This window comes from Amblyomma mixtum, chromosome 2 (assembly GCF_055824585.1).
Source record: "Amblyomma mixtum isolate Tamu chromosome 2, ASM5582458v1, whole genome shotgun sequence".
NCBI lineage: Eukaryota > Metazoa > Arthropoda > Arachnida > Ixodida > Ixodidae > Amblyomma > Amblyomma mixtum.
The window spans coordinates 236,897,973-236,911,060 of record NC_143013.1 but is presented as its reverse complement, the minus strand read 5'-3'; the positions used below and the strand labels follow the sequence as shown (position 1 = coordinate 236,911,060).

Sequence of the window (13,088 nt, the reverse complement as noted above, 5' to 3'; positions counted from 1 at the left end):
ACAAATGTTGTCCACTTAAACGAGTAAACAAGATACAATGGAGCAAAAGGGCGGGAAAAAAAAAAAAAAGACTTCCGCCATGTGCAACTTCTTTGGCAGGATGAGTCAAGGCGGGCAGAGTGGAATTTAACGAGACACACGTGGAGTGTACCTGCACACACCCACACAGGCAACAAAAAAAGGAAAAGAAAAGGCCGGAAACGGAGGCGACTTTGGGGAAGAATCGTCGCGTGGGGCCACTATGAATGGCGGGGGTGCTTAAGTTCTTTGACGGCGCCGCTCTCGTCAAGATGGTCGAACGGGGAAAGGTAAGAACGCTGTGGGCGATGAGGCCATCGGTGTAAGCGTATGGGAGAAAGCTTGCGAGGCCTGTCAGGCCGGAACTCCTAGGTCAGTACTGGATTTGAGGGGGCGTATTGAAGACAAAGCGGCCAGGTTCTCATTAATGCCTTGGGCAATTGTTCCAAACTTATAAATAAAGTACGACTCGCGTTGCTCCCGCTCCCGGGTGTTGTTGAACCCACCCTGTAAGACTGTTAATTTAAGTGCTTCAAATGGGTGTTTTTTGTCATTAATGTGTTTTGACAAGGGGAGGTTAGGTAGAGATAGGGCATGAGCGCGGTGGTTATTAAAGCGAAATCGTAATGGGTTAACCGTCTGCCGCTACACCACTTGGCCGGCCTGGACCTCTGCACTTCTTGCCGCGTTTACACCCCTGGCCAGTGCGCACGACGCCAAACTCACGACGATGAGAGCGCGGCGCCACGAAGACATCGCCCTTTACAATCAAGATAAGGTACGCCTTCTTCAGGCCTGCAGGGGCCGCACGTGGCCGCAGCAGGCGTTGGGCTCTGAGGCGCCCATTACCGCGTTGGAAGCATCCGAGCTCCTGCGGGTCGGCTCCAACACTATCGTCAGTCCGCCACCGCAGCCACCGCAGCCGACGAGCGGATACGCGTCCTCCGTGGTGCACCGCTCTCAGATGACCGCCTCGCTCACCGAGGTGTCGGCAGTTCCCGGCCAAAATACAACCAGCGCTCCTCCCAATTCCATCGGGAGCGCGGGCTCCGTCTGAGGATTGCCACCGTCCCCGCTGATGTCTCGGCAACCGTCTCATGGACCGATGAGGCATCCCAACATTCCGGCATCGACGTATGATGGACACCGCTTCGGACGGCCCGTGGCGCAGCCGCCTCCTGCAGGCAGTGCTGGGTTCATGACGCCACCTTCGCCACGGCACCCGTGCTTCGCCAGCTCGGTGACGGCGGCTCCGGGCTCAGTGGCTATCAGCAGCGTCATCGAATGCTCAAGTCCGAGCAGTAATAGCCTGGGTAGCATGCCGCCTGGAGTGTGGTCGCCTGGGTTGCCGCCTCAACGGATGACGACCACTCCAGGACAACCGCATCCCCTGCTGCCGGGACGTCAGTTTCATGAGCCAATTTTCCCAGACAACAAAATCCGGCGCCAGCCTGTTTCCAGCGTGGACTTCCGCAAAGAGGACCGCATCGACGAGGGTTACGAGGCCCTCAGCGGAAAGCGGACCCCTCCAGTGCCACCTGCTCGGCAGCCAGCAGCTGCCGGGTCCCGCTCCGGACGCAGGCTACCAGTAGGCCGTTCGCGGCTGCTGCCTTCTCCGGGTTCCAGGGTCGGCAGCGGGCCATCAGTATCGCGCCTCCGAATGTTTCAAATCGAACGAGGATTGGATGCTCCCACGTCCCCTCCCGTTAGAGAGAGGCTGCAGCAGGGCAGGCAGCTTGATGAGAATCGAGAAGATAGTCCACCACCGGCATCGCCCTTGATGCGTCGACGCAGCATCGAACACACCACCTTGCATGACGACCTCGCAGGAACACGGTCGAGAGCCTGCAACTGTCCGGGTACAGTCCTGGTCTGCCGCGGCCCTCCACGCCGATCCACCAGCGGACGACTTCGCAGCGCCTATGTCAGGGATGCCGACGATGATATGGACGGCCTGTTCATGATCAGAAAGGCCAAGAGGAAAAGAAGGAAGAGAAGAAGGAGGAGAAGAAAGAAGAGAAAGAAGAAGAAAAGAAAGTGGAGGAGAAAAGAACCAGATGAGAAGGCTGAGGAAGTTCCGCCTCCAGCCAGGCCTGCTCGCCTGCTCCTCCCCCTACTTCAACGCCAATGGACGGGCCTCTAAAACTGAACCTCCCCGTAGTGTTTGTCTTCGGCGGCCCCGGCTCCGGCAAGGGTACCCAATGCGAGAAGATAGCGGCCAACTACGGCTTCACGCACATCTCTTCCGGTGACCTGCTGCGGGCGGAGGTGCAGTCCGGCAGCGACCTGGGCAAGGAGATGAACGAGCTCATGACGAAGGGAGAGCTCGTCCCACTGGTCATGGTCTTGCAGCTGCTGACAAAAGCGATGAGGATAAGAGCGTGGCGACAGCCAAAGGGTTCCTGATTGACGGTTACCCCAGGAACACCGAGCAGGGCGACCGCTTCGAGGCGGAGGTGTGCAAGTGCAGCAACCTGCTCTACGTCGAGGTGAAGGACGAGACCAGGAAGGAGCGACTGCTGAAGCGGGGCGAGACGAGTGGCCGCGTGTACAACAACGAGGTCTGGGTGCGACGCGGCCTACAATCAACAGGGCGTCCGCAGTCGTGGCCGAGTGTGATGCCGAGACAGCAAAGTCGAAGTCGTGGTGAAAGAAGCAGGCGGAGGAAGACGAGGAAATGGGATAAAAGAAAGGCTAGGCAATCGAGCGGACGGTCAGCTCAGCACGTCTCGGTGTCTGTCTTTACAATATATATATATATATATATATATATATATATATATATATATATATATATATATATATGACAGAAGCCAACAGCCACAGAAACCAAGGGGCACAGGGGATTTTTTTTAATTTATTTATTTTCTGGTGTTGATCAATTTAGAATATTACTGAATATGTCATCGCTTAAAGCTAATTGATTAGAAAAGCAGAAGAAAAAACAACCACATGCCGCCGGTGGGATCCGAACCCACGACCTCCGAATTACGCGTCCGGTGCTCTACCTCTGAGCTACGGCGACGGCTGTCAAACCTTCTGCTTCCGGGGGTATTAATGTTTTAGCAGTAACCTAACCTTGAGAGTGTTCATCAGCGCCACCCACGTTCATAAGCGGCGGACGTAGAACGTCCTGAGTTACCGCAGGTGTGACGTAGAACGTCATGGAACGGAGAGGGTGGAAGCTGTGTGAGAACCCTCTTATGCTTCCTATGGCATCAAGGCTGCCAGAATCGAGGCCCTCGCTATATATATTAGCATTGTTTATATATATATATATATATATATATATAGTTAACAATGCTAATCGTATACGACCACCCTAAATTTGCTAAAACGTCTTCCTCCTTCAAGCTGTTGCTGTGCAAAATGAGCATACGTCCAAAGCTTGAATGCACTGCACCTATCTCGGACACCCATCATGAAATCCTAATTTATTTCCTACATATAGTCGCACATAATTCACTCCGCTTTATCCTTTTTGAATATAACAGGACCGCTAGCATGGCTTTAATGAAATAAAACCTAATGTGCAATCCCTAGCTTCAGATCGGAAGATATCTGGTACCTTTCTGTTCCATCAAATAGTTCATCATCCGCTTTTGCGTAGTGTCTTGATTCCTCCCCCGCGTAACCTCTCATCGGGAATAAATCATACCTACAAAGTCGGTGCCCCATTTTGAAAATTTTTCCCGCATTTTTTAGTCTTCTATCCGCGTACTTTGTACTGCAACCGTGAAAAGTTACCAAGATTTCAAGAAAACATTAGCTAACATTTTATGAGTTGACACATCTGTAACTGCTTTGCTATCAGTCGCTCTATTCCTCTTTTGCTGCTTTTTCATTTTATGCTTGTAAACACTCCTCCCTCTCTTACACATGGCGGTGAAGGTTCATTATGTAAATAAACAAACTTGGATACATGCCTCCTTGAGAATTCAAGGCTGCCAGCTGGGCAATATTTATCCACCTTATTTTCATACCCGTTCATTCAGGCTTCCTATGATTGCAGATTGACACTGTTTCCCATTTACATGTTCTCACTGATCCTTTGACAGCTCAATTTTTACAAGCCCCGCTGCTACGGCTCAGGGGCATTGGCTTTCGACTATTGATCCCAAAGACACGGGACAGGAATCACGGCCCCATCGGCCTCATTTCGAGGGAAGCAAAATGCGAAAATGCCCTGGTGCTGTGTGATGTCAGTGAATTCTGAAGAAACCCCAGACGGTCTAAATTAATGCGTAGCTCTCAACTTCGCCGTCGCTTAGAGCCTTTGCTTCGCTTCGGAACATCAAACTCGCAATTTTCAATTCACAATGTCAGGTTTCTATAAATCAGATTTTTTTTTTTTCATCTTTGAGGGCAGCGTCTAGAGAAGAAAGTTTTGACTGGTGACGAAATACCGGATTACTAGCTGTCATCAAACACTCTTTTCGTTTGATCTTGCTTCTAGTCGCATGCGTTGTGATCCGGTTCTAGACGTAGTCTGTAGGTGTATAGTGGACCTGACCTGCCATTGCTTGTTACTTTGTTACATCAAAGTTGAAAGCTTCACTTACGCGTTTTGACGGCGTTCATATACTAAGGTTGCACGACGTATATCTCTTTAGGATCTTATATAACACGATCTCCGAGGTCTGGATACCTCCGCATGCATCCGCAGTGGGCTCTTAACAGCTCTGTCAGCCGGGAGTTAACTACCACGTTTCAAGTACGATTCCTTGTGGCAGAGGCCGCGCAGAAAAAAAGGGCCAAAAGAGGAAAATCTAAAATCGCGCTAATAGCAGCGTACTGTTCATAACGCATTGTATCGCAGTGTTATTATCCTTATTGGTATCAACGCTATTTACTTATTTTTGCAGAGTTCAAAGAGAAAAGCACGAGAACTTTCCGAAGCTTAATTTATTAAGAAAAGAGCTATAGGCTGGATCAGTGACACGTCGATCAGACTTCTTGCTAGTGAAGTGCGTTTCTTCTAAGGCAAAATGTCGTGAATGCCTCTTTTCCCAGATCTGCTTTGGATGCCTTTCTGCTCGTGCGCTGGCAGCAATATGTAAACTTGCTTATTCTGCGAATAAACTTTAGTTGTAAGTTTGCGCTTGTCCCGTCTGCTCCTCACCTGAAAATGCCTTTTTGGCGCAACCTATGTTTTCATCATTATTGTAGTCTTTCCCTAGAAATGTTTCGTAGGCCTGATGCAGCTCAAATATAAGCAGAGGTCGTCAAATTGCGTTAACTTTGAACCGCCTACGTTATAAAGAGCGCGTATTGTCGCAAGCAGCTGATAAGCACCGAAGAATAAATCAAAAGTAGTGACACTCACCGTTTCTCGCTGACAAAGAAATGAATCAGTCGTCTGTGTTCTGCTTTTCAGCGATCGTCTTTTCAAAGTTCAAGACCACCAGCTTCTCTGAGCAGAGAGTGACGAGGATGTTCGGTTTAAATAGCCCGCGCTTTTAAACACGCCCCATGTCAGCGACAAGACCTTGAAGGCTGCATTGCGACACTAACGCGCAATCAAGTACGCTCGGCCTTAGAATCATATCTTGGGTGGGATGCCTCCCAGAGCGCCCTGCTGTCAGAGCGAACTAGCGCCTGCGCTGCATTTGATACGCTTGATGCCTGCAATGGTTGCACTCTGTGCAAGGAGGAAGTTTTTCATGCACTTGAATTACTCAGTGAAAACGAAGAAGGCCAGTAAGGAGAACCACGCTATCACGTGTTGTCCGTGCTTGCGGTTTCGAGTGCAACGTTTCTTTCATCTTTCAGCTCACTTGGGCAGAACTTCCTCGCATCGACCTATGCACCGCGTACGAATAATACAGCCATGGGTGGTGCATGTATTTCAGTCAATCAAAGGAAGCTTTGTTTGCTCGTTCAAGGAAATTTGTACAACATATTTGGGTTGATAGCCTACATGGCTATCATTCCAGCCCAAACAAAACCAGAGATTTGGCCAACAACATAAGAAATATTTAAACTAAGATTTTGACAAAATGCAAACAGCGAAGTGAGACAGCCAAATTATCCGGTGTCCGATTGAATACAAAAGACGGCATTCGGGGAACTGCATATTGAAACTGCAAACCAACATTTTAACAAAACACACACAGGAAATTCAATCCAAATGCTAAGAGCCACGTCAAATAGCGAACTCAAATCCTACTTGGCTGTACGAGAAAAGCAAGTTCACAGTGCGCTTAAAAGTTCTGGTAAGCGTTATTTCTTTTCTAAATGTATTTCACACCTCCTTCCCAATGAATTAAATTAATATCTCACTGTATGTGTTTCTATACTTGTAGAATGGAAGGTGAAAACTGCTGTTAGAAGCAGGTCTTGTGTTGCGTAGAGGCAAAGCGACTTTCTCTTACACTATATTGCCTAAGAACAGCTCGTTGCCCTCGTAGATGGGCAGGAAGAGGCCATACATGTGGGCAAAGGTCGTGAAGGAGGCACCTAATGCTCATTTTGCGAAGTTTATCTTTAAACTGGGTTCTCGCGCATCCAGGATTCATTCATGGATTCTATGCGTGTCTAATCTGTAGTTTTGTTTCGATGAAAGTATAAAACATATAACGTTATTGAGTCGAATCGTGGATATATTTTAAACGCGCAATTGAATACAATTAAAGTTAATCTTCTGGGTTTAGTTAATTTTGATCAATTCAAAGTACTTCGAAATACCGTTTTGGTCTTTCTGAAATTCTCTTCAGCTATATTTTCCTCCATCAGGTCGGCAAAGTTTTCGCCACTTTTCTGTGTCTGTTCTCGCCGCGAGAAAACTCACGAATGTAAAATACGAAGTTTCATTGCGACTCGAAGTCGCAACTCATCGATGACAATTTTCGTCCAGACTTTATCAGTACCGAACCTTTGGTGAAGGTTCAGTTTGACCAGCTAAGAATTGTGCCGCTTTTAGAAAGCTTAAAGTGGCAGTGAGGAGAGGTCTATTAATATTTTTTAAAAGCAAAATCCGATAGTTCGTCATTTCATGGCTTTGTTGCCACTTGGCCGGCAGCGAAAGATGCATTTATTTCTAAGAAATTTGGATTCGAAGTTGAAAAAGTTTTTCCCGCCGCTCTGATTCAAACTTGGGATTCTCTTATGACGACACAGGACTAAGTGACATGAAACATGGCGTACACATGACATAACGCAGAGTCCGTGATTTCTGGCGGCCATCAGTGCGGCCTAGCAGCAGCCGAAAAGAAATTTACCGCCGGCCGCACGTTGAAGGCATCTATCGGCTATTGCGGCCGTCACTACCGTCGCTTCGTTTACGTTTGCATCGGCGTTTTGCCAGCGTTACGATGGATCCCGCTCTCGAAGCCGTCAACGAAGTTCTCACAAATAGACACCTTTAGCATACCGAGTACCTTGTTACCGTTAGCGGAATACCGGGAGCCCGCCTACCGCCGGTGAGCAGGCACTGATTGGTCCCGATGCTGCAGGCGCGCGCATAGCTGCCGGGTACGTGGCGGCATCTGGCGACGTCAAGGAGATTTGCGCATGCATTGGCTGCGCCTCAGTGATTCGTGGTTTCTCGTATTCTAGTGTTGCTAGCACCAATGGTTCTAGCAACACTGTTTTGTCCTATGACGTCATCACGCTTGTACTTGCGAGTTTGGCCTGTGGCGGCGATACCTGTATTTTGGTTCTTGCTCTTTTCTACGTTACAAGAGCTTTGTTAGTATGAGTGGCGTTTTTGTAATCAGGAGCTGGTATTCTGTCGATACAAGCCAACTTCAATTTCTCCTCAGTGTCCTTTAAAAGAAAACAGTACCGCCGGACAGCCTATCCATGGTCCTACTCTCTTCTTGCGCTCTTTCTTTGTCAAGGTAGCTGCACGTTCTTTTCACTATGTCATTACAGGGCGGCTCTTTGCCTGAAGAATGGAAGCTTGCAAATGTTGTGCCTATACATAAAACGGGACCTGGGAATATTGTTTCAAATTATAGGCCAGAATTTGTGACCAGTGTGACTTGGATAAATTTTGAACACATGTTTTTTTACTAATATTACAGATCATTTTTGTATAAACACACAGTAAATACCCACCAGCATAGCTTTTGCAGGGGTTACTCGGGTGTCTTTGTACATGACCTGTCAAGTGCATTGGATAAGGGAATTTCTGCCAACTGTACATTTCTAGATTTTGGGAAAACCTTCGAAGTTGCGTCATATTCCTTGTTAATACAAAAATTATGCTCGTACAACATAAATGAGGGTGTTATTCGGTGGATGAAGGAACATTTGATGATTAAGCGTCAATGTGTTGTCAGCGGTAAGCAGTCGCATGAGGCTGCTGTCACATCAGGGGTGCCTGAGGGATCTTTCTTGGGCCCTTTACACTTCATAATTTACATGAATGACATCATCTCGGGTATTTCTTCATGCACGCGTGTTTTTGCATTGTATATTGAATATAATTATTGACGATTAAAGTGACTGCGATGCAATAAAATTGGATTTGTGTAAAGTGGCCCAGTGGTGTGAGAATTGGGGAATGCATGTTAATTTACAAAAATCTGTACATATATGCTTCACTAAAAGGAAGGTTCCCCACAATTTCACTTATAACATTAATAATAGTAGACGGCTTTCAACGTTGGAATTAAATATCTTTGTGTATATTTCGCCAGTGCATTGTCTTGGCGCCGTCACGTAGATTTTCTCACTGCCAAATCCTGCTGCGTTTCGGGCTTCTTTCCACGCAACGCAAAACTTTTCCCTTTAAAAACAAAATAACTGCTCTGTAATACAAATGTTAGAAGCACAGTTGAGTATGCTTGCACAGACTGGGACCTGAAATCCTTGCTTGGCATTCAAAATCAAGAGAGTGTTCAGAATTTGGCCGTTCGTTTTGCTTTTAATAACTAAGGGCGATATTTTAGCGTAACGAGCCCTAAAAGAGCTTTGGAATGGGACCTACTTCAAAAACGAAGGAGAGTTTTGCGTTTAAAATTTATTAATAATGTAGTTCTTCCAGAACTTGGAATGGACAGAGCAATATATCTAGTTAACCCTGATTATTTGTCTTTACAGATAGATCCCCCACCTAATGAGTACAGATGCCGAATTGACCTTTTTAAAATGTCTTTTTGCCCCAGAACAACTTTTGAAATGAAACAAGCTCCCCGAGGAAGTGGTGTCCGTATTAGCAAATTATTCATTTTTGTTACATGCTGCGACAGTTATGTACAATAATTCCGTGTTCTTTCGATATAATTGTTATCTTTTTGTAACCATCTGGACATCTGCACGAGGTGGTATTTGTATACTTTTTTCTTTTCAACCCCCCCCCCCCCACTGTAGTGCCAGAAAATGGCGCTCTGGGTATGATAATCAATATATAAATAATCACTGCCTCGTACCACTCGGCTATCTAACACTTGTCTTTTCCTTCGTTGCCTCTCAACTTCGGCCTCTCCCTATTTCAGCGCATCGCTCTTTCGCCTTTTACTTGGCTAGGCCGCATAGGCCAGTGGGGCTCCTACTTGGTGTTTCTCCTTACCTAGCGCAATTGCAGTCCAGCGCGCATTGTAGATTTATTTTTAAAGAGTTTGTTACATGTCGTCATGGCTTACGCGTCTTCCAAGGCATCATTTGGCCAAAAAATAAATCATTTCAAACCGCCAAGCACAAATGCTTGACGCATAAACTGTGGTGCATAGACGGCACCACAGTGATATTTTTGCAATAATTTCAAACCTTCAGTAGACGCAATCCGGGTGATGGTGGTGCTTATGATATAGGAGTGAGCTGGCTGTAGATGTCAACCGGTTATGGAATCTGAAGGCGCTTTTGTGCTTCACAAATATTTCAAAAAGCTACTTAGGATAGTTTCAAATTCCAAAGTACTGTGGTTTGTATTTAATCACTAAAAACAGACACTGTTTTACTTTTACCATTATGATTACGGGTTGTAGTGTCGTTGTAATTGTAACCTTTATATGTGCCTAAAAGGCGGGATGAGCTAGCTGTGCATGACACGGCGCTCAGCTTTCTTGTCTGCAGTAAATATAATCATTGTTGTGATATTATTTTTATAGTCCTGCGTATTGCTTTATTCATTCTTTGAGACGGCGGCGAGGGAATAAGATATTAAGTAAAGGCACATTATATTTTTTTATTTCGGGAAGTCTATGATGCAGCGAGGGAAGAGATCCCGTAATACTGCACAGCTCATTAGTGTATTTGCATTTCGCTTTCATTGAAGGGCGGCTGTGACCTTATACACCATTATACACCAGCTGGTATAATGAGCATTTGTTCGGATGCGGGAAGCCGTGACGCTGCATGTTACCAGAAATTTTGTAATGACCTATTATACAACTACAGTGAATGCTTGTCTTGTAAGAAACAATAGTTCCTTCTGATTACGCACACTACTTCACTTTTTCACTCAGCCCTCCGTATATCCTCGTATATAGACAGTTTGCAGATTTGATTTTTTGTGTCGAGTCATTTTTATAGAAAAAGTTCTTGGGTGATTTTTCCCACTGCCATGTTAAGTCATACGCAGGAAGCTATAATCAAAATACTGCCTTATTATTTCGAAGCTCTGTCTGCATGCTCTTCGCACTTTTTTAGACGAATTTGGCCAGAGTATAAAGTGTAATTCAAGGCCTAGCTTCAAGAACCCAATGAAGATGCATGTGACCAACTTGTGAACCATGACGTTCGATTCAGGACGATTTCTGCCCTTCAGAAAACCTAAGGCATAAAATTTGACGAAAAGACAATATGCACAAAGATCCACTAAAGTTTATGAATCAAATTTGACCTGATTTTTCCAAGACTGCCAGAGTTTTCCAGTTGCTGCACGACAAAAGGCTTGCAGTAGGGAATTTCTTGTCTACTGAGGAAATTTTGGGGTTCAGCATAGAACATTACTTCTGAGAACTAAATTTAATCAGAAATTATTAAACAGTGTTATCGCAATGTTTCAGAAAATCCACTAAAAATATGATTGGAGCCTTACAACGTGCGATGAGTTCATTCCTGCAGAAGAGCTTAACGCTCTGCTATTGGCACCTATGTCAGGGATATGAACGATATTTATTTGATGATCTATATTCTGTTTTGATATTCTTTTCCAATGTTTCTTTTAATGACGCATAAGTTGTTGCAAGATAGTGCTGCGAAATCGAACGGAGTTACAAAAACAAGCGCGAACAAGTGCTCTAAGCATTGTGCTATCAGAGACTATCATTTTTTGTGAAGTTTTACAACAAAAGCTGTTATAGCTTTGTACAGCTGATTTGGTACAAGCTATTTATGGGTTACAACGGCCACCGTGTAATGCGTTACGTGTAACGCTTAGGTGGTCACAATCGCCCCGTGCCTAAAAACGAGTCTGAAGTGTCCACTAACACAATGAGCCAGTCGTGCACCCTTTCTTGCCTCAGGACTAACGGAGGGTTTAGACTGTGATTAAGCGACACTGAGAACTAGATTAGATTCCTTCGTGCAGGAGGGCTCTGGAGTCCATGAAATGTGTCGGGAGCAGGATCGAACCGAAGACATCAAGCGGGAGAAAGCCGAGCATGAAGGTGATAGTATAGGCGCCGAAGCGGGCCTGCGTGGCTGGAAACCGGGCAGTGGCCTGTGAAACGACATAACGGTACTGCCGCTCCAGACATCTCGGCTGCTGCTCTAAGCTGGTAAGATTAGATATAATATTCTTTGGCTTTCAGCGTATAACTTGAAAAAGTTCCTGTTTGAAGCAAGGGCAATGACGAGAGACATCGTGTGCGTAAAATACACAGCCAGGGTCTGGTTTCTTGATACGACTGGCATTGCTTATCATATCAGGCAGAGAGGGGCAAGCGCTGTAACTCCAGTAGTGCTCGTTGAAGTTCCGCTTTGGTGCCGTAGCGCAGACTCCAGTACCATGGCGGCCGCGCAGCTCGTGTTACCAAACGCGGTCTATTTAAACAGGCCCTCTGTGTCATTTCGTGTTCAGGAGAGCTGGCGGTCTGAAGCTTTAGAAAAACTACCGCACAGAAAATCAATACTTTCAACGACGGAGAGAACGGTAAGCGTCATGATCTCTGATTCATTATTATCTCCTCACCAGTTAATGGTTTCGAGTGATATTCAGTGCAGTGCATTTCATGTGTCCGATGGCAGCGAAAAAAGTTTATGAGCTTTTTAAAGCCGCATGGCCCAACTAGGTCTAACCGCGGGCTGGTCGTCGGTCAGGGGAAGCACGTGTGTGTGTTTGCACTGCAGAGTTCTCAGTTCTTTGGCCCAGGCATCGTACGCCTCAGAGAGTAGGGTGTCAGAAATTGTGGCTCCTGAATGAGCTTGGCTTGGCCTCAGCGTTTGCGGGACACGAGTGTGTGGATGTTGACCCGGAGGATGCAGTGGTCGCTGCCAAGAGTATCGGTAGGATTGCTCCAGGCAGCGTGCGTCACGCGCTTGGTGAAGGTGAGGTCGGAGCAAGTATCGCGAGTTACGGAGGATAGTGTGCGGGTAGGAAAGTGCGGTTCTATGAGGAGTGTGAATTGAAGCTGGGACTTGTGCTCAGCGAAACGCCGTCCTCGGGGCTCATCCTTCTGGTAACCCCCCATCGTGTGCGGAGTGTTGAAATAGCCCAGCAGCACAAGTGGGGCCTTGGCCACCAGCCGCACTGCTTTGAGGAGGAGCTCCCCAAGTCAGTGAGGGACGCCTGCGGCTGGACGTAGACGTTGAGAACGTGCAGGGACTGATGATGTCGGCGCAAGGGCAAGACTTTGCACCTTTGCTTAATCGATACGGTGTGTGGTGAGCTGGAGGTAGTGATGTATTGCTGTGTGCGACTTGTGAAGAAATGTGCAGATGCGAGTGTGGGTCAGGCAAGTGCAGTAGCCCGAGAGGCGCAACTCGGATCCTGCTTTCTAGACTGGCAACCTTGTAACCACATCATCTTAGCGGTCTGGCGTTGCGACACTCGGCAGCGGCGCGGCGCGTGTGTACGTGTGGACGCATTGACTTTAAGCTCTGGAATCTGAGAGCGGGTAACAGTGTTTTGGGAATGTTAATTTTGGACAATTATTCATTTTTTTGATAAACAGCCCATT

At 46.7% G+C, this 13,088-nt stretch overlaps 1 pseudogene; it reads left to right on the top strand.

Annotated features, from left to right (window-relative positions):
* The first annotated feature begins 748 nt into the window (after positions 1-748).
* On the top strand, positions 749-12,713 carry LOC149363037 (uncharacterized; annotated as a pseudogene).
* The last annotated feature ends 375 nt before the right edge of the window (positions 12,714-13,088 follow it).